General features: G+C 42.5%; 1 protein-coding gene across 6 annotated transcripts in view; it reads left to right on the forward strand.

Annotated features, from left to right (window-relative positions):
• SEMA4D (semaphorin 4D) overlaps window positions 1–24,452 on the forward strand; it is a 1,027,601-nt gene that overhangs the window by 384,774 nt on the left and 618,375 nt on the right. For all 6 annotated transcript variants that reach the window (XM_086961137.1, XM_086961138.1, XM_086961132.1 and 3 more), the window contains exon 3: window positions 1,538–1,618. The gene's annotated coding sequence lies outside the window, so the exon portion shown is untranslated. The remainder of the gene's footprint in view (window positions 1–1,537; window positions 1,619–24,452) is intronic.

Below are 24,452 nucleotides of genomic sequence, written 5' to 3' on the forward strand. Positions count from 1 at the left end.
TCAATTGGGCGTGATGGAATACAAGCTACAGGAATGCAAGTCAGTATCCCAGCTGACCAAGCAATTTGGGGACTGTGCAGTACACCATTTCTCTCCTGGGGTCCAATGTAGAGAGCTGGGAAATAAGATGTGTTGCAAAGCTAGGAGTTATAAGCATGCTTTTATCAACCACCAATGAGTACTTTCAGTAAGAGATTCAACAATTCTTCGAGAAAGTGGCCCTAGAAGAATCTGTAATGGACACTTAAAGTGGCCAATGCAATGCATCTACCAGCCAATGGATGACCTGGATGGGGCCCCCAGATGATACTTTAATTGGGGTATTTGGACAATGGACAACAAAGGGAGAGGTTACAAAAATGGCAGGTGAAAAGATATAATGATCCACATCTATCTAATATTCTTGCTGGAATTTTACACACGCAAGACCGCGTGGTTTTAGAATGGTACATCTTCCACTACTCTCCACTCAAGTGGCTCCACAGTGTACTTTCACTGTGAAGGAAAACAAATTATAGGGTAGCTTCCACTCAACTAGCCCCTATAACCCGACCACTGGAATTACGCAGTTTCAGTTGTGCATGATTATGGATTAACCACACTTGCAACATAGTACTTCACCGGCTGCATAATTTGTGGATTAAATAAAAGTAAATTGTATCTAGCGCAAATGTATTACAAGTTATTTAAAACACATTTCGCATGTACTTCTGCACAGTGGCACCTCTTAGTTGCTCATTGCTGTGATAAGATTATTAGAGGAAATATTTTTCCAGACAATATTGTATGATAAAATAGTTAAATACTTCTTCCACAGATTGTGCTGCACTGCACCTCATCATTTGTATTTTCTTTCCACATAATTTAATTTACCCTGCTACATAACTTGGTCTTCCATTGCTGCATAATTTCAGTAACCTTGCATAGAAAGAGAGACAGTCATCTCAAGAAATAAAAGTTGCATTTCTGCGATGACTAATCAGCATGTCCTGCATTAAAGTGTGGTGATGCATAGGTGAAATTATGGTCTAAAGCAGGCTAATGCATTTCTGCAACCATTGCACCCCCGGGCAACAGTTTTCCGCCACTCTCCAATGGACCGCCCGAGCTGGAACATCGACATTACTCATATTGCTGTAAACGAGTCCATGGTTGTGGAATGGTACTCTGATTGGCACATCATAAGCTCGCTTGTTCAAATAGCTGTTATGTGGGTAAAGATCCTCTTAGCTCTCTAGTGCTTTGCTTCAACCGTTTATTCTGACCGGTATCTTTTTTAACAAACTTTATTGAGCACCAAAAAGTGGCTACAATGTATGTTTTTTGCCAGGTAGATTACGGCATTTTCGTTTTTTGTTTTGCCATCTTAGACAAATATCTTATTATTTGCAGATTAATTCGTCTGTGTGTGGATAACAATATATCATGATACAATCAATGACATTGTAAAACAAGTGATGCGTGCTATAAGGTACAATGTTATTGCTTGAACGATTGCATTTTATTTCTGACCGGTATCTTTTGCGTCATTTTTCAGGTGGGTTGGATGTCAAGAGAACACCGCAGATGAAAAGACATTTTGTCACGTCTGTTATGAATTTATGACTTGTCATTTAAGGTAGGTTAAATCAGCTCGATTAATGTTGCAACCACGACCTGTTTCGAATACAAGTTCAGTTGTTATATAGTCCCGAATTCAAAATCGTCTCTTGCAGTAACGTTTTCTACGAGTTGAATTTAATTCTGGACAAGGTCCGTTTTGCATGCATGTGTGTTTAAATCACAAAGGCTCGACATGCAAGGGAAGTGTACAATTGTGTCTTTTTCGGTTTGTGTTTATTAAATGAGTGCAGTTGGAGGCATGAAAGGGCTCTTGGCAACAGGCGGTGAAAGCTGGGATGCGTGATGTGGCCTCTCTTTGTTTCCGTAGTGCTGGTCGGTGACGGCGCGCTATTCTGCTGCAGTTGATGGATGACCTGCTCGGAGGAGGGCAGATCTGAGGGAATGGCCTGCCGACAACGAAACGTCATCTGTGTGATTGGAGGGTTTTTAAATACTAAAGTTGTGGGCCACCAACGAGACTTGCCTCTTCTTCGTAGTTCAGGAACTTGTCTTAAACAAAAACGTCGCCGCTTAATAAATCATTATCTTGCTTAAGAGCACTAGCACGCTTTTTAGAAGGTTTGCACCCCACACAAGTTTGAGGAAAGTTCTTAACACACTCCACACCTTGAAGGTGACCTTGACTTCTTATGCTTAGTTTTTGTGCCATCTTTTTTTATTCCGGTTAATGGGGAAATATGATCTAGGAACCTACCAATTGGGTAAAGGCGGTAGTCAGAAGGCGGCACCATGAGCAGAAGAGTTCAGGACAGCCAGGCTACGTATTGCAGTAATACCTTCCGCTGTAAAAAAAAAAAAATGGCATCAGACAAAATGTAAAGTTGTCCGGGGCTTCCTTAATGTTTACAGACTACATTGAATGTTCTTTGGGGTAAACCAGCTGCTGCAAACAACTGTCTGACCTGCAAGGCTTGGGGTATAATAGTGGTAAGATACTTCGGGTAGTTATTGTGCTCAAGAGATTTGTGTGTAACCTCTGACCGTAGGTTTGAATTTTAAAATAGTTCAAATGATTCATATGCCTACTTCAGAATATAGCGTGTATTTGTAGATCACATATTACTCCAGTATTAGGGTGTCTTTCATAGATTCACATGCTTGAATAATTTCCAGTCGTCGAAGTGGGAGTTCCACTGTACATAAAATAGTAGGAAGAAACATATATACATAAAGTACATATACATATGTAAATATATAAATAAAAATATATACATTAAAAAATATATATAAAGATATAAGATTTTTCATAAAACTTCAAAGTACCATAGAACAGCATTGACTCATAGAAAGCATTAAGGGAGTGTCACTTTACTAACATATCATTGTCATTATTTGGTCCATATTCCAGCCAATCAGGCTGTAGCACCCTCTAGAACCTTCTCCTCAGAAGCTCAGACCCTCAGATTTTCTACCGCACGTCGTGTGAAGGGAGTCTCCCTGAGCTCTGCTCAGTTTGTTCTTCTTCTAATCTTCAAAATCTTCTACAATAGGTCTTCTTCAAAAAAGTCTTTGTTCCGGCCGTGTGCTGCCTGTGGAAAACTTCGCCTTTTTTCTGAGGACCCTCATAAGAAATGCATCTATTGCTTATATCCAGATCATGAGGTGAGGATTGCAAGTTGTGCAGGACTTTTTCAACAAAGACTTTAAAGGATAGAGAGGTCCGTCTCCTTCTGTGGCTACAGAAGTTGAAGACTTCAGACAACCCTGAGTCTGACGTGCAGAGTGTGTCTTCCCATCATGCTAAGACCTCTTTTGAACGTGGGTGTGAGACTGAGATTCCTTCTCCTTTTCTCAAAAAGAAGCTGTCTGTGGATCAAAATCCAGTTTCCCCACGGAGTCTGCCGGCCTCCACGACTACGGGACCTAGTTCTCTGGCGTCGCAGACTCCTGCGGTGCCCTTTTCCTCTAAAAAAAGGTGCCAGCCGTTGACGGGCTTGTGGAACGCGCTCGACGACAACGAAAACCGTCGACGCCATCTCCACATCGAGGATGACCTGCTCTATGTCGACGAAAACAACATCTTCTGCCTCGTCGTCGACAGTTCTGGAGGTTCGACCTATCTCGTCTACGATAAAGATCACTTCAAAAAAGACCACGTTGTCGACTGCTCCTCAAACAAAAACCACTTGACGGCGAAGACATTGATGACGCGTACTTCGTCGTCTACTAAGATCTCGTCGGCGGCAAGTACCTCGTCGACGGCAGTCTCGTCGGCGGTATCCTTGGCGTCGACGGTGGCTCCGTCGAAGACCTCGTCGACGCCAGCACACTCTTCTTCAACGCCAGTTCCATCGTCATCGACAAAGACCTCGTCGATATCGACGTAGAGCTTGTCGACGGGACCGTCAACGGTGCATTTTTCGTTGGCGACTGCAACCACCTTCAGTGTTAACAGCTATAACCGCTGTCTCTTCCCAAAAACAACGACCAGTGCCACTGGTTTTGAGCCGTTGGCTGCCTGCTCAACTGTTTGCGTCCGCAGATGAGGATGCCTCTGACGGATCGGATGCAGATGACAATTTTCGGGCTGCACATAGCCCGTCGAAACTACATATAAAATCCCAGGACTATGATGATGATGATGATGATGATGAATATCTAGAGTCTCATGTCTCCATTGCAGATAATGATGATGACAATGATGGCGATCAAGGAGTTCCTATGGCTCAGTTGCCAATTTCATTAATATCAAATCTGCATTATATGCTCCAAGACTATAATTGTCGCTTTCCACACTCTACGCAAGCCTCTCCACTTCCAACATAGACACCAATATCAGTTCCGGTTGCACCAGTTCAGTCTCCAGTTCCTCAGGACACTGATGAGGATGATCATAATAGGGACCAGGATGATAACACTGTTCTCACAGATTGGAACAATTATCAAGCTCATACTCCTTCCCCTCCTCCCGATTCCCCACTGGCATCTCCTCCACTGTATATAGGAGGGTTCCACCTCTTAATGGAAAGGGCAGCAAAACGTTTTCACTTGCCTTTGGTCACCAGGCAAGAGGATAGCTTCCTCTACGATTTCAAGAATCAACCTTTGAAACAAGTACACGCCATACCAATTATAGACTTTATTTGGCAAGAAAGTCTAAAACTTATGCAGCGCCCCAATTCAGTTCCGGCTGTATTGCCGCGCCTCGACAAAAAATATGGGACGCCTGACAATTCACCTGCCTGCCTCGTTTCCCGACCAATGCCGGACTTTGTCATTACGCAGGCTGCACAAAAGAGATCCTGTAATCCAGCCTCTGTTAACATCCCCGCCTGACCAAGAGGGGCGACGACTGGCTACCATCGGGAAAAGGTTTTCCACCATGTCTGCGACTACAGTAAGGGCGGCCAATTCCTTGGCCATCCTGGGACGGTATGACCGACAGATGTGGTCAGAGATGTCTGCATTTCTTGACCTTATTCCTGAATCATTCAAGGCGGAAGCCCTGAAGATCCTACAGGAGGGCGAAAGAATTTAATCTGAAATCATAGACTGTGCAATTGATATTTCCTCTATAGGATTCAAACAGCTGGCAGGAGCTGCAGTCTTGAGGAGGCAGGGCTGGCTGAAGGCCACATCCTTTCGACCTGAGGTTCAGGCCAGAGTACTTGACATGCCTTTTGATGGGGAATCCCTCTTCGGCAAACATGTGGATGACGCCTTGGAGTCCATCTAGAAGGATACAGACACTGCCCGTGCCTTAGGATCTTTCCAATATCGGAAACGGCCATTTCGTGGAACACGCGGTCGAGGCTCCTCATCCTCCTTTCGGGGCTCTTCCTCTCAATACCGCTCCTATAACGACAACAGACAGCGTTACTCGAACCAGAATCAGCCAAGACAAACTGATTCTAGACAGTACAGGAGAAAATCGACATACAGGGGAGGCAATTCCTCTAAAAAGCAATGACTTTTTAAAACTCAAGTCTCATCCTACTGCGAAGATCGGAGGTCGAATCTCTCAATACTCCTTCAATTGGTCAAAAAAAACGTCAGATCGTTGGGTCTTGGACGTAGTTTCAAAGGGCCACTCACTAGAATTGGTCAAGTTTCCTCCCAATCGCCCTCCGAAAGGTCCCCCTCCGGCATATTTGAAGGAACTGTTTGCACAAATTACTGTTATGATCCAAAAGATTTTTTTTCTTATCAGAAAAATCAGGAGAGTGGCGCCCGATATTGGACCGAAAAGCACTCAACAAGTACATCAAGTCTCAGACCTTTTGCATGCTGACTCTGACAGAAATCTTACAGTTCCTAAATCCAAGCGAGTGAAGTAGTGTGGCTCACTGGTTAGAGGCGGCAGACCCGAGAGCAGAGGACGGCCCGGGACCAGGGTTCGATTCCCGGCGCGGCAGGTTTCTGGACTAGGGTCAGCGGACTCGATAATTCTCTCGCCTCGGTGCCCACTCTGATCAGCGATCACACTCAGCAACTCTGGGCATTAGCTTGCCTCATCTTCACTAACGGCCCCACCAGACCGCCGGGGATGCCTGGCCTCACCCTGGAGATACCCATTAAGGGACCATCTCTCAGGGAAGCCAGGAAGGGTTTCGCAGCGGTCGAAGTGCCTTGGGACCCTCCGGGTAAGTAGTGCGCTATATAAATGCCTATACATTTACATTTACATTCCTCTCTACAATCGACCTCCAAGATGCATATTTTCATGTGCCAATACACCAGAGAGACAGAAAATACCTTTGCTTCAAAGTAGGCTCAAAGCACTTTCAATTCAAGGTCTTACCTTTCGACCTTCGTTCTGCTCCACGAGTATTTACAAAGATCTTCACCCCGGTGGCAGCTTATCTACGCCTGCAAGGCATACAAATTTACCCCTACATAGACGACTGCCTGATAAAGGTTCCAACCTTTCTCGTAGCAAGACAACACACTCAAACTTGCCTGTCAGTCTTCAAGAACTTAGGTTTTTCAATCAATCTCAAAAAATCGCAAGTCCTTCCGGAACAGAAAAAAGTTTTTCTGGGAGCATAAATAGACACAAAACTGGCAAAGACGTTTGTTTCAATGGAACGCCAAGTACGCATCTCCAAATTTGTGGATCTTCTACGATCAAAAAGGTCGGTTTCAGTCTGAACATTTAAATCCTTTCTGGGCATGACCTCATCTTGCACTCCGTTGATCCCCAACTGCAGGTTGCATATGAGAGTAATTCAGGAGGAGTTAGACAAAAAATGGCGACAGGTCTCAGGCACGTTCAACTACATAATCTCATTGACGCCTCAGATACAAGTAGCGTTGGACTGGTGGGGTCACCATCCCAATGTCGCCACAGGACGCTCTCTTCTAGAGACAGCTCCCACACTTAACCTTACCACAGACGCCTCCTTGGAGGGTTGGGCACACACCTCCAAGGACTGTCCATCAACGGCAAATGGACTGTGGTCCAACGCAAGTGGCACATCAACCGTCTAGAGCTCTTGGCCATTTTCCTCGCTCTAAAGTCCTTCTGTCTCCTAGTGGAAGGAGAGTCAGTGTTGGTGCGCACAGACAACACCACCAGTAAGCACTACATAAACAAGCAAGGCACAGCAAATCTGGGAATGGGCAATAAAACATTGAGTCCAATTGACTGCAGTTCACGTACCGGGCATCTCCAACGCCCTTGCAGACTCTCTCAGCAGAACTGCCACCGGCAACCACGAGTGGGAGCTACACCAGCCAACTCTAGAGGATATCTTTCGCCAGTGGGGCCAGCCGGACCTGGATCTTTTTGCGACTCCACTCAATCGCAAATGCCTACACTATGCAAGCTGGCATCCCCACAAAGGGTCGAGCGGAAATGCATTTTCGATCAATTAGTCGAGAAAATTTACATACCCTTTTCCGCCGATCCCTCTCCTGCCTCGCCTCCTGCACAAGATGAGATCACAGCCATGTCACATCCTGCTAATTGCGCCCAGGTGGCCGCGTCGACCACGGTTCACAGACCTTCTCCTCTCTCATTGCCCACCAATAACTCTTCGTCCACTGCCTCAATTTCTCACCATGAATCACGGACGGATTTGCCATCCAGACCCGGCGTCTCTTCAGCTCACTGCTTGGAACCTAAGCACCTTGAGTTTGCTCATTTAACTATCACACCTGACTGTAGGGAGGTCCTAGCTCATGCACAAGCTCCTTCCACCATCAAGACATATAAATTAAAATGGAAGCGCTTTTGTATTTGGTGCGAGTCAGTAGCCATTGACCCTATGCTTGCTACCCCATAGCAAATCCTAACTTTCTTCCTCCTCCTGGCGAGATCAGGCCTTTCTCATTCCACTCTGAAGGTCTTCCTGGCGGCTATTTCTAGCTTACGACACGATGATTCCACATCTCTATACTCCTCTCGGATCATTGTCAGTTCTTTAAAGGCTTATTCAGGATGTTTCCGCCCATCTGACGTCCTCTGCCGTCACGGCGCCTGAATCTCGTATTGGCCCAGCTTCTCAAGCCTCCATTTGAACCAATCCACTAAGCGGATTTGAAATTCCTTACTTGAAAGGTTTCCCTCCTACTTGCAGTTACATCATCTCTGCGAGTGAGTGGCATACAAGCGTTTACCATTCAGCCCCCTTTTCTACAGTTTTCAAAGGGCACGGTCATACTACGTACAAACCCAGAGTTTACACCCAAGGTTCCTTCAGACTTCCACCTTAATGAACATGTGATACTTAAAACTTTCTTCTCTAACCCTCAGCCTCCTGCTGAGTGTACTCTTCAATCGCTTGACCTGAAGCGATGACTCAAGTTGTATATCCAACATACTGCGGCATTTCGAAAGTCAGACCAACTCTTTGTGGCATATGGGCAGATGCGCAAGGTACATCTGGTCACCAAGCAGACCATCACCCGCTGGATTTCTTCGGCCTTTTCCTACTGCCATCAACGGGCTGGCAAGCCCCTTTCTGCTCTGCTGAGAGCACATTCGACTAGAGCAGTAGCATCCTCTACTGCCCTGTTTGCTGGTGTACCTCTGCATCAGATCTGCAGGGCGGCACCGTGGTTCAGCAGGCACACGCTCACGAGGCACTACTGACTGGAGACAGCTACCGCTGCGGACACTGCTGTGGGTCAAGCTGTGCTACGAAATCTCTTCAAATGAAGGTGAGCCTCTGTTGCTTCCCGCCTCCTGTCATAAAAGGTATATATATAAATATATATATATATATATATATATATATATATATATATATATATATATATATATATATATATATATATATATATATATATATATAATTTCCTATAGGAAATTCTGAACATTCTATTGGGAATAACTTTGGCCCGATGAGGGATCTGCCTGTAATTTGCCTCGCTCCGCTCCTTCCCTGAAAGTTTCCATGGGGATTCGTCAAGCGGGGGCCGAGAAAAAAGAGGGGATCCAAAAGGTGTTTTCCCCATGTTAATTTCCATAGGGACATTCTGACAAGGCTACAGCTCGAACGGCTGAATGGAATTATACCAGATTGGGCAAAATGGTAGGGACTGGTATGCAGCAGTGCCTTTTGTATGTTTGGTGTAAATCCCTCCAGTAGTTCTTGAGAAAATTGAATTTAACATTTTTCAAATGGCATTTTCTATGGGACCTTTAGACACGGCTACAGCCCGAACGGAATTACACCAAACTTGGCAAAATGGTAGGGACAGGTATGCAGTAGTGCCTTTTCTATATTTGGTGAAAATCCCTCCAGTAGTTGTTGAGAAAATGGATTTGAGCAAATTATATATCTATATGCGCTCAACATTCTATTGGGAATAACTTTGGCGCCAATTGAGGAATCTGTGTGTAATTTTCCAGAATTTTGGCCAGCTCCGCTCCTTCCCTGAAAGTTTCGGGGGGATTCATCAAGCGGGGCCGAAAGGGGGGTCCCAAAACGTGTTTTCCCATGTTAATTTCCATAGGGACCTTTAGACACGGCTTAAGCCCGAACGGCTTAATGGAATTACACCAAACTTGGCAAAATGGTAGGGCCTGGTATGCAGATGTTCCTTTGCTATGTTTGGTGAAAATCCCTCCAGTAGTTCTTGAGAAAATTGAATTTAGAATTTTTCAAATGGCATTTTCTATGGGACCTTTAGACACGGCTACAGCCTGAACGGCTGAACGGAATTACACCACACTTGGCAAAATGGTAGGGACAGGTATGCAATAGTGCCTTTTCTGTATTTGCATGAAAATCCCTCCAGTAGTTGTTGAGAAAATTCAATTTGATCAATTTATATATCTATATGCGCTCACCGAGCGCGTACCCTTACGTGTGCGAGTGAGTTTCTGATTGGCTGGCAGTCGACTGTCAACATTCCAAACTGTCCAAACCAGGAAGTGTTGGCCACCATCTTGTTTTTCAGGAGAACTGAGGCACAAGAGAGCCCAAAACAAGAGTGGAAAACACGAAAAGGGGGCAGGGTAGAGACCCCCCAACCCTCTAGCCCTTCTCAGGGGGGTCCCAAAAGGACCCCCAAGGGCAAAAAACAAACAAAAAAAAAATCGTAGGGTACGCGTACCGTGCGCGTACCCCGCGATTTAAAAAAAAATAATATATTTTTTGTACTTGGTGGTCCTTCTGGGACCCCCTGAGAAGGGCTAGGGGGTCAGGGGGTCTCAACCCTGCCCCCTTATCGCGTTTTCCACTCTTGTTTTGTGCTCTCTTGTGCCTCACTTCTCCTGAGAAACAAAATGGCTGCTTAGGTGGTCCCAGAAGGACAATAATATATATAAACGTTATCCGCTAATAGAATTAGCATTTACAAAACCTTTGAAATTTATTGGAAAAAAATATAGGTTTCACGCCTGATATAGTTAGAAATTAGCATTTAAAAACCATTGAAATTGCTCCTATATAGTTAGTTGTACTAACTATATTTCGCGCACCCGCAATCCACTGCTGATGTCACATATTACATCATTCATGACATGGTAAGTGACATCACTGATGACATCACTGATATCATTCATGTGATAATACGATGCACCTCCTCACACTCTAATATAACCTTTGATACACCCAGTGTTAAATACAGACTACCATTCTTGAAACCATTGACACACCAATACCAGTTACTACATGCGCACTCACTGATTCCTAGGTCTACACACACATTCACCCATAGAATCACTCATATACAGTCACTCATCAATACAACACTATCATATGCACTCACACACACACACACACACACACACACACACACACACACACACACACACACACACACACACACACACACACACACACACACACACACACACACACACACACACACACACACTCACACACTCACACACTCACACACTCACACACTCACACACTCACACACTCACACACTCACACACTCACACACTCACACACTCACACACTCACACACACTCACACACTCACACACACACACACTCGGTCTCCCATTCAAATACTTGGGCAACCAATCAATAACCCATATAGCCAGGGCTTCAAGTGGGCCGGTTCTCAAGGGGTCTGAGCACCGGCAGTTTTTTTCTGGGGGCCTCGAAACGGGTCTCTATCGGGCTCTGTTTTGAGCCCTGACACAGGCCGCCCGTTTTGACCGCTGTTTGCTGTCACTGCATTCCGGAAAAAAGTGGCATGGCTCAAAACAAAGCCTGACAGAGACCCGTTTCGAGACATCACCAGGCACATGGATGTGCGCTGCTCACACTGCTCACTTCTCAGTAGTAGAGAAGTTACAGCATGACGTCATACCAGGGGAGCGTTGTGAGGGAAGGGAAATCCTTTAAGAGTCATTTTCTTTCTGTATTTCCCTTCTCTTTCTGAAACTCAGGAGCAGCAACATTGTGGTAGGGTCACCAAGGATTTAATTGGAAGCTTTGTCAATATTGTATACAAGTCATAGTTGCAGCTTATTTATCTTATGCAACTAATAACCATTGACAAAGCCAATATTACTTACTTATTGTAGGTATGATGTTACTTGTATCAAATATCTGGATGCAATGACGGAAACAGCAAATTACAAGTCAGGCGGCACACTATGCTAAGCACAGATTTTAAAGCCACACCCCTAATTACACTGGCCACGCCCCTTTGAGACCCCCCAGTTTTTTCATCCCACTTAAAGCCCTGCATATAGCCACTCGTATAGCTACTGATCAACACATGCAGCAGCTTACACAACAACAGACATACTGATGCACACATTCAGACAGTTTAGTCACTAACCCATGCATTTAGTAAGACCCATTTAATCACTCACTCATACAGTCAGTCAAGCACCTACTAAATCCTTCATCCAGACACTTGTACATCCACTCATTCTTCAATATGTAAAACATATTTAAACTTTACAGAAAGTCACTGGATGATGTCATCAGTGATGTCAAATGAGATGTCATCAGTGATGTCACTGACCATGTCAGTGACATCACTGATGACATATAGTTAGTACAACTAACTATATAGGAGCAATTTCAATGGTTTTTTAAATGCTAAAAAGTGTGTGTATGTGTGTGTGTATATATATATATATATATATATATATATATATATATATATATATATATATATATATATATATATATATTCAATGAAAAAACCATAGGTTTCAGGCCTTATATAGTTGGGAATTAGCATTTAAAAAAACCTTTAAAATTCACTCAAAAAACTATAAGTTTTAGAGGTGTTATTGTTAGCTGGCCATTTCACTCAGACAAAACCATTGAAATTGCTCCTATATAGTTAGTTGTACTAACTATATTTCGCGCACCCGCAGTCCACTGCTGATGATTTCACATATTACATCATTCATGACATGGTCAGGGGGCTGTGTTGCACCCCCCACACTTCTTTATCACTATGCCCCCGCGATTTGGTCCCCCTGGGGGGTAATTTTTGTAAAAACATACCGGGTTTTAAACAAAAAAAAAATGTTGGCCTTGGGGGTCCTTGTGGGACCACCTTAACAGGCCTAGGGGGTCAGGGTGTTTCTACCCTGTCCCCTTTTTGTGTTCTACACGTTTGTTTTTCTGCTTTCTTGTGCCTCAGTCTAATGAGCACAAGATGGTTGCCAACAATTTCTGTTTTGGAGTGTTGACAGACATTGGCAGCCAATCAGCATGCAGCTCGTGCGCGCGAAGGTCCGCGCACGTCCGAGCACGTATATATAAATATATATATATATTATAGTTAGCTGGACATTTTACTCATACAAAACCATTAAACTTCCCCCGTTATAGTTAGTTGTACTCACTATAACTCGCGCGCCCGCAATCCACTGCTGGTGATGTCACATATTACATCATTCATGACATGGTCAGTGACATCACTGATGACATCATCCAGTGAATGTGGTTTGCTTTGATATTTAAATATGTATTATAAATACACTACTTTGCATTGAAGAATGAGTGGATATATAAATATAAATGTGTGGATGGTGGATTTAGTAACAGTGTCATTGATTGTTTCCTTGACTAATTCGTAGAGTCTCACTATATAGAATGTGTACCGTATTTTCCGGCGTATAAGACGACCCTACTTTTCTTGATAAAATGTAGGTTTAGTGCTGTACTCGCCGTATAAGACTACCCCCACTTCCAACGCAGTCCTGCATAGCCATTTGGAGAATTGTGCATAAGATTTGCACCCAAAGCATTCTTTCTGATATTTGGTTTACAGTACTTGATATCCTTTCTTTGGCATTTCATCCAAAATCAATTCAAAATGTAATGTGAATGCTGTCATATTGGATCATAGAATGTCCTCACCAGATGTGCCCCCCACTTCTCTGTGTTGTACATTGCCATTATCCACATTAGTATTGTTAGATTACCGGTACCGTAACTGTAATTTATTTCCCTCTTTCAGATCCGCTTTCAGTGGGTTTGCTTTTGATACTTCCACAGTGCCCCCATCGCCTATGTAACGTTAGTTATTGTGTTTGAGTGCCCTCCATTTATTGCAGTATTATTCCGTACCTCTACTTGCACACATGTCACTTTTTCCTCCTGTAATGCACCATTTCCTATTGAGAAGCGGTCTGACACCTTCGGGTGAAGTCCGCGCTATGTAAAAACGCATGAAAACATACTCTCAAATTTCACACCCGGCGTATAAGACGACCCCCGACTTTCCAGAACATTTTAAGGGGTTAAAAAGTCGTCTTATACGCCGGAAAATACGGTAGTTACTTAACTGTGTGAAAGTCTTTATTGCTTTGTCTTAATTGCAATGTTAAAGTCTATATTTATTATTGGTTTCTTAACTGAGTATTTGTATGGGTAAATGAATGTCTGTGGTTTGGTGGGGGGTGTGTGATTGCCAAAAAAAGTGTGAATAGTTCATTCAGTAGTTATGAGGTTAAGACTACATGTTATAACAGTTGTTTCAGTGAGTGTATATGTTTATGGGTGTGGTGGTGATGAAATATTTCTCTCAATGGTACATCTCCATTAAACTTGAAAAAAAAAAGCAGTGTATGTGACAGTTATATCTAATTAATTGTGCCTAAGACTTAGTGATTGTACGAGTCACTATATGGATAACTGTATACTTGTAATAGTGATTTTATAACACACTAATTGTGAGTTACTATCTATATAAATAGATGAAGTGGTGTGTGTATAAGTGTGTAGGTGAGTAAATGTAAGTATAATCAATTGTTTGCATAAGTCAGAAGGATGTCTTTATAAGTGAATACAATGTGTGCTGGTGTGTAATGTTGAAATAGGCGTATAAGTATATTTGATAGTGTTCTGTTGATTATTCACTGCATATAACACTCAATCTATAGGTAAGTGATTAGATGTGTGTGTAGTTCTATGAATAACTGAGTGGGTGTTTAGAAATTTCTATTGGTGTATCAATGGTTTCAAATATGGCACTTTCTATTTTACAGTGAGTGATGAAAGATTATACTAGTGTGATGAGGTGTATTTGATTGTCACATGGATGATGTCATCAGTGATGTCATTTGAGATGTCATCAGTGATGTGACTGACCATGTCATGAATGATGCACTTTTTGTGACGTTCCGGTGGCGCAAAAGACTGAGTGATATTTATCAGGCAGGACTAAGCCACTTTTTGTTGCGTAATCCTGCCTGATAAATATCAGTCCCTTTAACGCAGTGTCCTGTATTAAAGGGGTGTGCAATGGGTGTTGCTGGGGGCGTTCCTAGCAGCATCCATGGACTTAAGTAATTTATAGCATCCTCAAAGTCAGTCTTTCAAAAATTCCAAAGTATAGGACATGATGATCCAAATATTTCTCAAGAAAAGTCATAAACCGTGTCCGTGGGTCATATCTGCCCAAACGCCGATATTCCGAACGATTGAAAATGACTTTTCTTGAGAAAAAATTGGATTTGGATTATCATGTCCTATACTTGGGAATTTTTGAAAGACCGACTTTGAGGATGCTAGAAATTACTCAAGTCTGCCCGAATTGTGTGGGTAAAATTGATACCTAGTCACTTTGAATAAGAATGTACTTGCGTCTCGTCTAACATTTGGAAGAAATATCTAGTAATGCCAACAGGATACCGACCTAACTTGAAGGAAATAAGAAAGCCCTGAAGAAGTTCTGTTGTACAGAACGAAACGCGTCGGCTGGCTGTGGTACATAAACTTAAGGAAAATAAAAGCATTTGAATATACACCAAGATACAGCGCTTCAATAAGGACTCTAAGTGATATGATTTGCTTGGACTTGTTGTGCAAGTGGTGCTGTGCCAAACTTTGGAATATTCTCCACTACTCTCTACTACTCAATCTCTACTTCTCCACTACTCTCTAATACTCTCTGCTACTCATTCTCTACTACTCTCTACTACTAACTCTCTACTACTAACTCTCTACTACTAACTCTCTACTACTAACTCTCTACTACTAACTCTCTACTACTAACTCTCTACTACTAACTCTCTACTACTAACTCTCTACTACTAACTCTCTACTACTCACTCTCTACTACTCACTCTCTACTACTCACTCTCTACTACTCACTCTCTACTACTCGCTCTACTACTCTCTACTACTAACTCTCTACTACTCACTCTCTACTACTCTACTACTCACTCTACACTACTCTACTACTCACTCTACTACTCTACTACTCACTCTCTACTCACTCTTTACTACTCATGCTCTGCTACTCACTTTCTACTACTCTCTACTATTCTCTCTGCTCCTCACTCTATTACTCACTCTCTACTACTCACTCTCTACTACTCACTCTCTACTACTCACTCTCTACTACTCACTCTCTACTACTCTCTACTACTCTCTACTACTCTCTACTACTCTCTACTACTCACTCTCTACTGCTCTCTACTACTCACTCTCTACTCTCTATTACTCACTCTCTACTCTCTACCTCTCTACTAGTCTCTACCTCTCTACTAGTCTCTACCTCTCTACTAGTCTCTACCTCTCTGTCTCTACCTCTCTACCTCTCTCTACACGCACACATATACACATATATATATATATATGCATTTAAGTTAAGTTAAGTTTAAGTTAGCACGAGCACTTTTGCACAATGAAAAATATATAAAGAAAAAAATCCTTTTTTTATCTTCTTCATTACACTAGTCTATTCACTTTATTAGCACTTGTTTAGCTTAGGCACACAATGTCAATAGGCCCCACTATGAGCAAAAATGATGTAAATAGACAATATGTGGGTATCATGCAATCACCAAAGTGGATATTAAGCACTGTCTATAGTTGATTATAAGCATAGTAGAATATCGGCTTAGTTGTTGTTGCGTATGCACTTTATATAGGGGGCAATGATTCAGTTACTTATCAATGCTCATGAATGGCATAATGTGGTTTTTAAATGAGAAAATTATCCTAGGAATGGTATTATGCATAAAATTTGCACATATAACTATTTTTTTGCTCATTTGCACATATTATAACCATTGCGTATTTTGCACGAACAATATCGACTGCGTATTTGCACATTGTATAATTATGAATCATGAATGTTGTTTACAATAAGCATGTTCATTGGCACGACAATTATTTACTTGACTATAGACAGGAAATAGGTGGTTTTTCAATCTGGTCCCGTATTTTTGTATTTATACGACATAGGCATGTTGCATGGAATTACAATAGTGTATATTATGTGGAGGACTAAAGGAGGGACAACAAGTTGACCATCACATTTCTTTTAAATACAAGTACAGCCTAATTGCATTTGTGCAAGAATAGTGAAAGACCCAGTTAGAAGTATCTTTAACTGTGATCAATATCTGTATTTGTACTGATAAGAATGGAGAATACAAATATGATTTTTTGTTTATTCCACATTGGGGCTATACTATCTGACAACGTTACAAGATGGCGCCCATGTCCTCGACCATGAAAATGTGTGTATCATGTTAGTCCTTTCACTATTGTTATTAACTTTTGCTGTTTTGGCGCGTAACAGCGCAACAGTGGTTAATTAAAAAATTTGCCGAAGCTAGTTGTCATTTGTCAGTGAGCAAGGGCACGGACGTGCCCGAAACGCGTCTGATGGCAGCCTTTTATCCACATGTTACGAAATAAATGCTAGCATTCAAAATATCGATTTCGCCTCGGAGTGCTTATTCTGCAGTCGGCGTACCTTTCAGTGCACGAAGCACTTTGGTGACGGGTTGGATTGATATATATATATATATATATATATATGTGCCACGAACTTCGCCAAATCCCCCAAGTCAGACTCAAAAGGAAATAACGAAAACCGGACCCAAGTGGATATTTTGCAAGTTGATTTATTTCATCCTTAGTGCACGGAACACGCCGCCATGACGCGTTTCGGGACCTCAGCCCCTTGATCACATGACATGGTCGGTTACACACCCATCATCTTTAAAGTGCTAATACACAGTCAGCTGACCCCACAGCCTGTGGAAATAAAAAACATACTTCAGCCTGGTTCAGTAGCGCTAACGTTTGGTTTAGGTGTTAAATGCACAATAATACTGTCACACTTAAATGGTCCAGCAACAAATTCCATAATTCACCATATTGAAACAAATGTAATAGCAAACAAAACAGATTTAAAAGAGAATGTCCCTCTTGGCTCATCTGTTCATTTTGATGTTCCACATAATGCATCGTGATTCATTCCCAATAAATATATTGATTAAAATCTATAACCAACAATTTTAAATACATCACATTAAAATCATGTACAAAAATATATTATTAATTTTATATATTTTTCTCGTGCAAATCCGCTGTATATTGTGCAAAATTCGCAAAACGGGACAACATCACTGGCTGACTGGGAACAAATGGTTTGGTGTCAAATTTTCCAAATTTCAAAATTGTGCCCAAGTGGGCATTTAACCGCTACACATAACCACTGCTTCCACACTGCTGTATCAAGGGTGCAAAAGCTGGTGCACTTTAAAAAGAATATCGCAAACATAATTGTGATACATAATAATAATGACTCTCTAACCAAGTGATAAAAATTGTTTTCGCTCACTTCACCATAAATTGAAGTTAAAAACAGAAGGCAGACTATTTACATGTTTGACTATGATACATATCGCCCCTCAATTAATCTGCAGTTACTGACAAATTTTGGTCCAACTGGTCTAAATATTAGATCCCTAATAAAGACAAGAGTGTAAGTCTTCCGTTTGATTTAGACCATTGGGGGCCTTGGAATTGAGTTCCAGAATATATTGTTTCCAAAACTCTCAATCGGGCCTCCCTATCGCCACCCCTACGAAGTGGCGGGACCATGTCAATCGCATAATACTGCAAGCATCCTATGTCCCCCCCATGGCACATATTTACATGTCTGGCGACAGGGTATGCCTCGTCCTTGTTGGTCACTGCCCTAAGGTGCTGAAGAATGCGCTTGTGCACCTGCAGCTTGGTGCTGCCCACGTAGCGCAGGCCACAAGCACATTCCAACACATAGACCACGAAGTCAGATTTGCAGGTAATTTTCTTTTTGATCGAGACCACCTCTTTTTTGAAAGCTGTCATGTAGGTGGTCCTGTTCTTTCCTATCCTGCATGCCTTGCAGACTGCACACTTTAGGAAGCCCTTACTCTTACCTAGCCAGTTGTCATCCGCTACCTCCGGGCTACTCTTTACTATCATATCGCTCATAGACCTCGCTATATATAATCTGCATATCTATATAAATATAAATACATGCATACATATACATATATGCATACATATGCATGTTATTTACATGAAAGTTTGAAAAACACTAATAAAAGCAAAGCTAAAAAGCCACCTCATTACAAACGGAATGGCTTTAACTTAAACAAGGGCGAGATCTATTGCATTTTCAATGCTGGTTTACATTGGTTCCATCAAGAAGGCATTCAGATATGTCACACATTTGTCATAAATTCTAAATGTTAGCACTCTAGTTGCTCATTAGATCACTGTAGTAAAGCTACTGCTCACCAGGGAAGTCTGCTGCTGGTATTCAAAGTGCATGTTTCAGTCTGCATGTCAGAATTGTATTCATGAAATAGAAGAGGATTTGAGAAGTCACTCAAAATGTGCCCTAATTTTTCTTTCTGAAGCACTAATCATACTTTCTATAGCAAAATGAACCCCCTCATTTTTGTTCCTTTTTAAACTAAATGTTTTTAGACTTACCACTTCATTCCAATCAAGATGGCTTCTGGTGTGCCATACTTTTGTCATAAGTAAGACTGTTAGCGCTCTAGTTGTTCTTTAGAACGCTCTGGGACATTCTGTCATTGGGCTATACCTGGGCTACATCTGGGTGATATTTGGGCTACATTTGGGCTCTTTTGTCTCTAGTGGCCATCTTGGGAGACTGCATGTCAGAATTTTTTAATGAAATAGAAGCGGATTTGAGAAGTCACTCAAAATGTGCCCTAATTTTTCTTTCTGCAGCACTAATCATACTTTCTATGGCAAAATATATCCCCTCATTTTGTTCCTTTTTACATTAAATGTTTTAAGAGTTACCACTTTATTCCAATCAAGATGGCTTCAGGTGTGCCATACCTTTGTAAGAAGTAGGACTGTTTGCGCTCTAGTTCTTTAGAACACTCTAGGAGGCTGCAGTAGAACACAAAGGAATCAACTGACAGTCTGTCCTTGTTGGATGTACATGTTTTACTGAGAATGTCAGACTTCATTTTCACATGACTGAGAAAGAATGTGAATTTACAGAAAATATGCTTTCAGCTTAGCTCATAGATCCCCTTCCAAACCACTGTGAGAAAAGCATGTGATAATAGTTTTCTTTCAAACATGATTCATGATATCCCAGCAGAAGGCTTTTTCACATGGTAAAATCACCTTAGAACACACCACAATTCCTAAAATGAGTATGGTACCATCAACAAATGATTTATAATGTAACCGAAGTCCTAAAACCTTCTATTAACTGGACTGCTTTTTAATGAGGTGCTATCATGTATATTGGTCCCAAGATGGCTGCCAACACTTCCTGGATGAATTGCTGACAGCCAATCAGATCTCACGATGAGATGTATGGTTAGGCTCCGCCCAGATATATAATTTTTTTTTCCTTTTGATTTTCCCATGAACTACTGGAGGGATTTACACCATTTAAGGAAAAGCGTGATCTGCGAACCGAACTCTACCTCTCTGCCAAATTTGGTGTAATTCCGTTCAGCCGTTCGGGCTGTAGCCGTGTCTAATCATCCTATTGAAAATAACATGGGGGAAACACGTTTTGGGACCCCCCTTTTTTCTTAGCCCCCACTTGACGAATCCCCCCCAAAACTTTCAGGGAAGGAGCGGGCCATCTTCTTTGAGAAATTTGTGAAGATTCATCAACCAGCGCCAAAGTTATTCCCAATAGAATGTTGCGGATTTCCTATGGAAACTAGGTCCTAACTATATATACCTACTGGCGACCGCCAGTAGGTTATCTATGTGTATGTGTATATTTATGTGTATATATGTATGTGTATGTATGTATGTGTATATGTATGTATATATATGTTAGAACACTATATCGCTATATGATTGCATTTTCAGGAGTTACCTTTTATGATACTTATGGTTATTGCTTACTGCTTTCTATTCTTATTCAAGCATGTGAATCTATGAAAGACACCCTAATACTGGAGAAGAACAAAAGTTCCTTACCTGTAAACTGTGGTTCTTCAGTATTGGTGTCTTTCATAGATTCACATGCGACCCACCCTTCCTCCCCTCAGAGGCTCTCTTCTCCTCATGCACTCTATGGTCACCCTTGTGCTACGAAAATCTGAGGGCCTGAGCTTCTGAGGAGAAGGTTCTAGAGGGTGCTACAGCCTGATTGGCTGGAATATGGACCAAATAATGACAATTATGTTAGTAAAGTGACACTCCCTTAATGTTTTCTGATTCAATGCTGTTCTATGGTACTTTGAAGTTTTATGAAAAATCTTATATCTTCATATATATTTTTTTATGTATATATTTGTATTTATATATTTACAAATGTATATGTACTTTACGTATATATGTTTCTTACTACTAATTTATGTACCGTGGGACTCCCACTTCGGGGAATTATTCAAGCATGTGAATCTATGAAAGACACCAATACTGGAGAACCGGTAAGTAACTTTTGTTCTTATGTGCACCATAGACTAGTGGGATAGTGAGTTTGTGTGCTGAGAGCCTTGTATAACTCGCATGTTTTAGACTACAGGTGAAATAGCTCAGGGAATTATGTCCTAGCTGCAAACTGCTGCATAAAAACCAGAATAACTGGGGAGATAAATACACCTTCTCTTTTTTCAAATGGATATCTGCTTCAAAGTCAGGACATTATGTATGTTGATGACCTGGGTCTTCGTCAACCACATCTTTAATAATATGGTGAATTTACCTTGCTAGACGTGCACCTGCAGCGCACCAAGAAACCCGGGCTTTTCACACCTTGCTTTTGCCAGCTGCAGGCACTCGCTAGGAGAGAGCACATTCTCCCTACTCGTTCCAGTTACCATCTGTTGTACATTATCCAAGCAAACAAGTGGCGAAACCCGCAGCTACTTATGGTAGGATGAGGAAGACCCAATTGGGATAATTGGATTACCAGTTGGAAATAGAATTAACTCGTCGTGTAGTGGATTAACACACAAGAATCCTCCTCTAAGGTTTACTACTGCAATCCATAAACAACAAATGTTGTTCCTTCATCTTCTCATTATTCTATCCGCGGGCCGACTGAAGTTTACAAAAAAACAACTTATTATGACGCTCACCTTCACTGTGATACTTTCTTATCTGAGAATCTCCCCTACGGGCAAAGCCTCAGGCTATGAAATAACTGAACAGCCATTTGCAGATTCGAGGAACAAGCCGCCAAGCTTACAAACATATTGCTAGAGAATAAGTATTACAACAATCTGTTTAAATAAGCCAAAACGCAGACATGCAACAATAATTGTGCACTGTTTTGGAAACATCCCGAATAACCCCTCAGAGACTGACTTGTGTAACAGCCTTTTCAAAACAGCCTGTGGAAGACTGTGCATAAAAACTTCCACATTCTGATCACAGACACAGTATGTCAAGCAAATACCTACAGGGCAAAGTCCAAATCTGCCTGTGTCCATGCAATCTGTTTTGTGGGATTTATCATGACTAGCTGGCCACTAGCCCGGTGGCAACTGTAGTGTATGAGGATTATCAGGATCTGCCCGAGGAACGGTTCCAGGGGTGAATACACTCTGAAAATTTAGCAATCCATTGAGTACACAAGAATGCTGTAATCAAATATATCTTAATCTACATGGCTGTACAATAACCTGTAATCAACAAAAAGGTGGAAATATGCATCACATAAGTATCATAAGAAGCCAATGTCTTACCGCAAGAATGACAACCTATTTGTTAGAAAATTACCACACTGAAGGCAAGTGCTTGACAAATTAACGCATGTTGCTCCAACATCTGCAAACAAGATGAGTCCCCTTTAAGTGCAAAGATGGATTTTTGAATTTAAAACACACATACATTCCTTTAACTGTGACATCCCTTAGCAGGCGTTTAATTAATACAGATGCATGTCACAGTTACACTCTGGTCCATTCAACCAACTCCATCAATTCCATTTAAATTAAGTGCCATTATGTGTACTTTGTGAAGTATATACATAAAAGATGATGGGAGCACCTTTCCATCCTTTATCCGGTACATCACTGGCACCCATACCAGTAATTCTTTATCAAACTGACAAATGGGTATCGCACAAACTCAAGGATTTTTCCTTAATCAGTACCAGACACATAATTGTACCTCTTGTAGTGAATTGTAGCGCTTGATAGCCCCGGCATCCCACCGCCGTGGGAGCAAAAGAAAGTGAAACTGAATACGCCGACGGGGCAGCCATCTTTAGAGCCGTGAGGGCGGGGACAAGAGGAAGAACAAAGTGATCCGACGCGTAGGAATCCTGAGAAAGCAATCGACTAAACGAGTGAAAGCGAAACTATCCACCAGGTTGGGGGCCACCATCTTGTGTTCAGAGAGAGCGGGGCGAGAAGGTGTAACAAAAGACTTGGCGCACAGCGGATTAGACCAAGCTAACCGAACGAGGACGAAGCACCATAAGGTGGGAAGAAAGCTTACAATTCAGGAAGAGCAACGTTACTTTTGATAGATACATCTGCCAGTCGATTCCTCACCTTGTGAATATCCCCCTGCGGAGTCCGGCTGGCGTCGAATGAGGAGCTGAAGTCGCCTTTGAATGAGAAGCTGGAACCGGCGTCGAACCTCGATTTTGATCCCGAGGCCGCTCAGGAGTCGGCGACGCCGTGTACGGAATCGATGACCTCAGTTGAGCCGAGCTATGCCACGGTGGAATCGCCTCCGGCATAAACGGCAAGAAAGGCGCCGGAACATAAGCTTGAGGCACGCCCAGAATAAATGACAATGGACCCAAGGGACCAGCTGGTGCACCAGAGGGGTACACTGCTCTTGCATGTACGCCATACATGGCGTTTAGAAAATGCGAAGGGTCCTGACCTGGACCAGGAAACTGAGGGTACGAACCCACTGGTTGCCCCTGAGCAGGCTTTACCAGATTCGACTCCTCCTGAAACTCTTGTTCCTCGGGTTGGTGTACCGGAGTCGCCGAAACCTGAGGAGCCTCAACTTACTCTTCATCGTGCACCGAAGACTGGTACGGCTCCGGAGAGGGATTCGATTCAGGATTCGGTGTTGGCTCCCGAGACTGTAAAGACGAGGCCTCACCTTCAGGCTTACGAGCTGGAGAGGGAGATGATCATGCCCTTTTGATGTCTTTGAGAAGATGACTTTTTCGAGTCCAACTCCCTGCCGGAATGGTGTTTCGAACAGTGCTTTTTCCTCTTATGCTTCTTCGAGGAACCCGAAGCATGCCCCGAAGCCGACTTCGAGGCCGACTCCGACCGATACCTCGACCTAGTCTTCGACTTTGACCTCGATCGTCTTGATCTTGACCTCGAAGTCCTCTTGGTATCCTTACCCTTAATTTTGGCACGGAGTTTCGTCTCTCGTTCTCGAAGAGCCTTTGGGTTCATCTTCGAACAGGAACGACAACCCTAGACATCGTCATCCGAGCCCAGACACCACAAACAGTCACCATGAGTATCAGTAATGGACATCATCCTGGCACACGAGTCGCATTCCTTAAATCCAGTCTTCTTCGATGACATCTTCGACGGAAGACAGCACTCCAAACAGATACAGAACACAAGTTCACAATAGTAACAAAGTTACTATCCGCACAATAGAAGATCCCAAGAAACCGTTAGCATAGACGCGGAAAAAAGGGAACCGATGTAAGGAGTCGGTGACGTCAGTTAGTCGCGCGCGATGCCGTGCTCCTATGACGTCGTCCACG

This window comes from Lissotriton vulgaris, chromosome 3_1 (assembly GCF_964263255.1).
Source record: "Lissotriton vulgaris chromosome 3_1, aLisVul1.2, whole genome shotgun sequence".
Classification (NCBI taxonomy): domain Eukaryota; kingdom Metazoa; phylum Chordata; class Amphibia; order Caudata; family Salamandridae; genus Lissotriton; species Lissotriton vulgaris.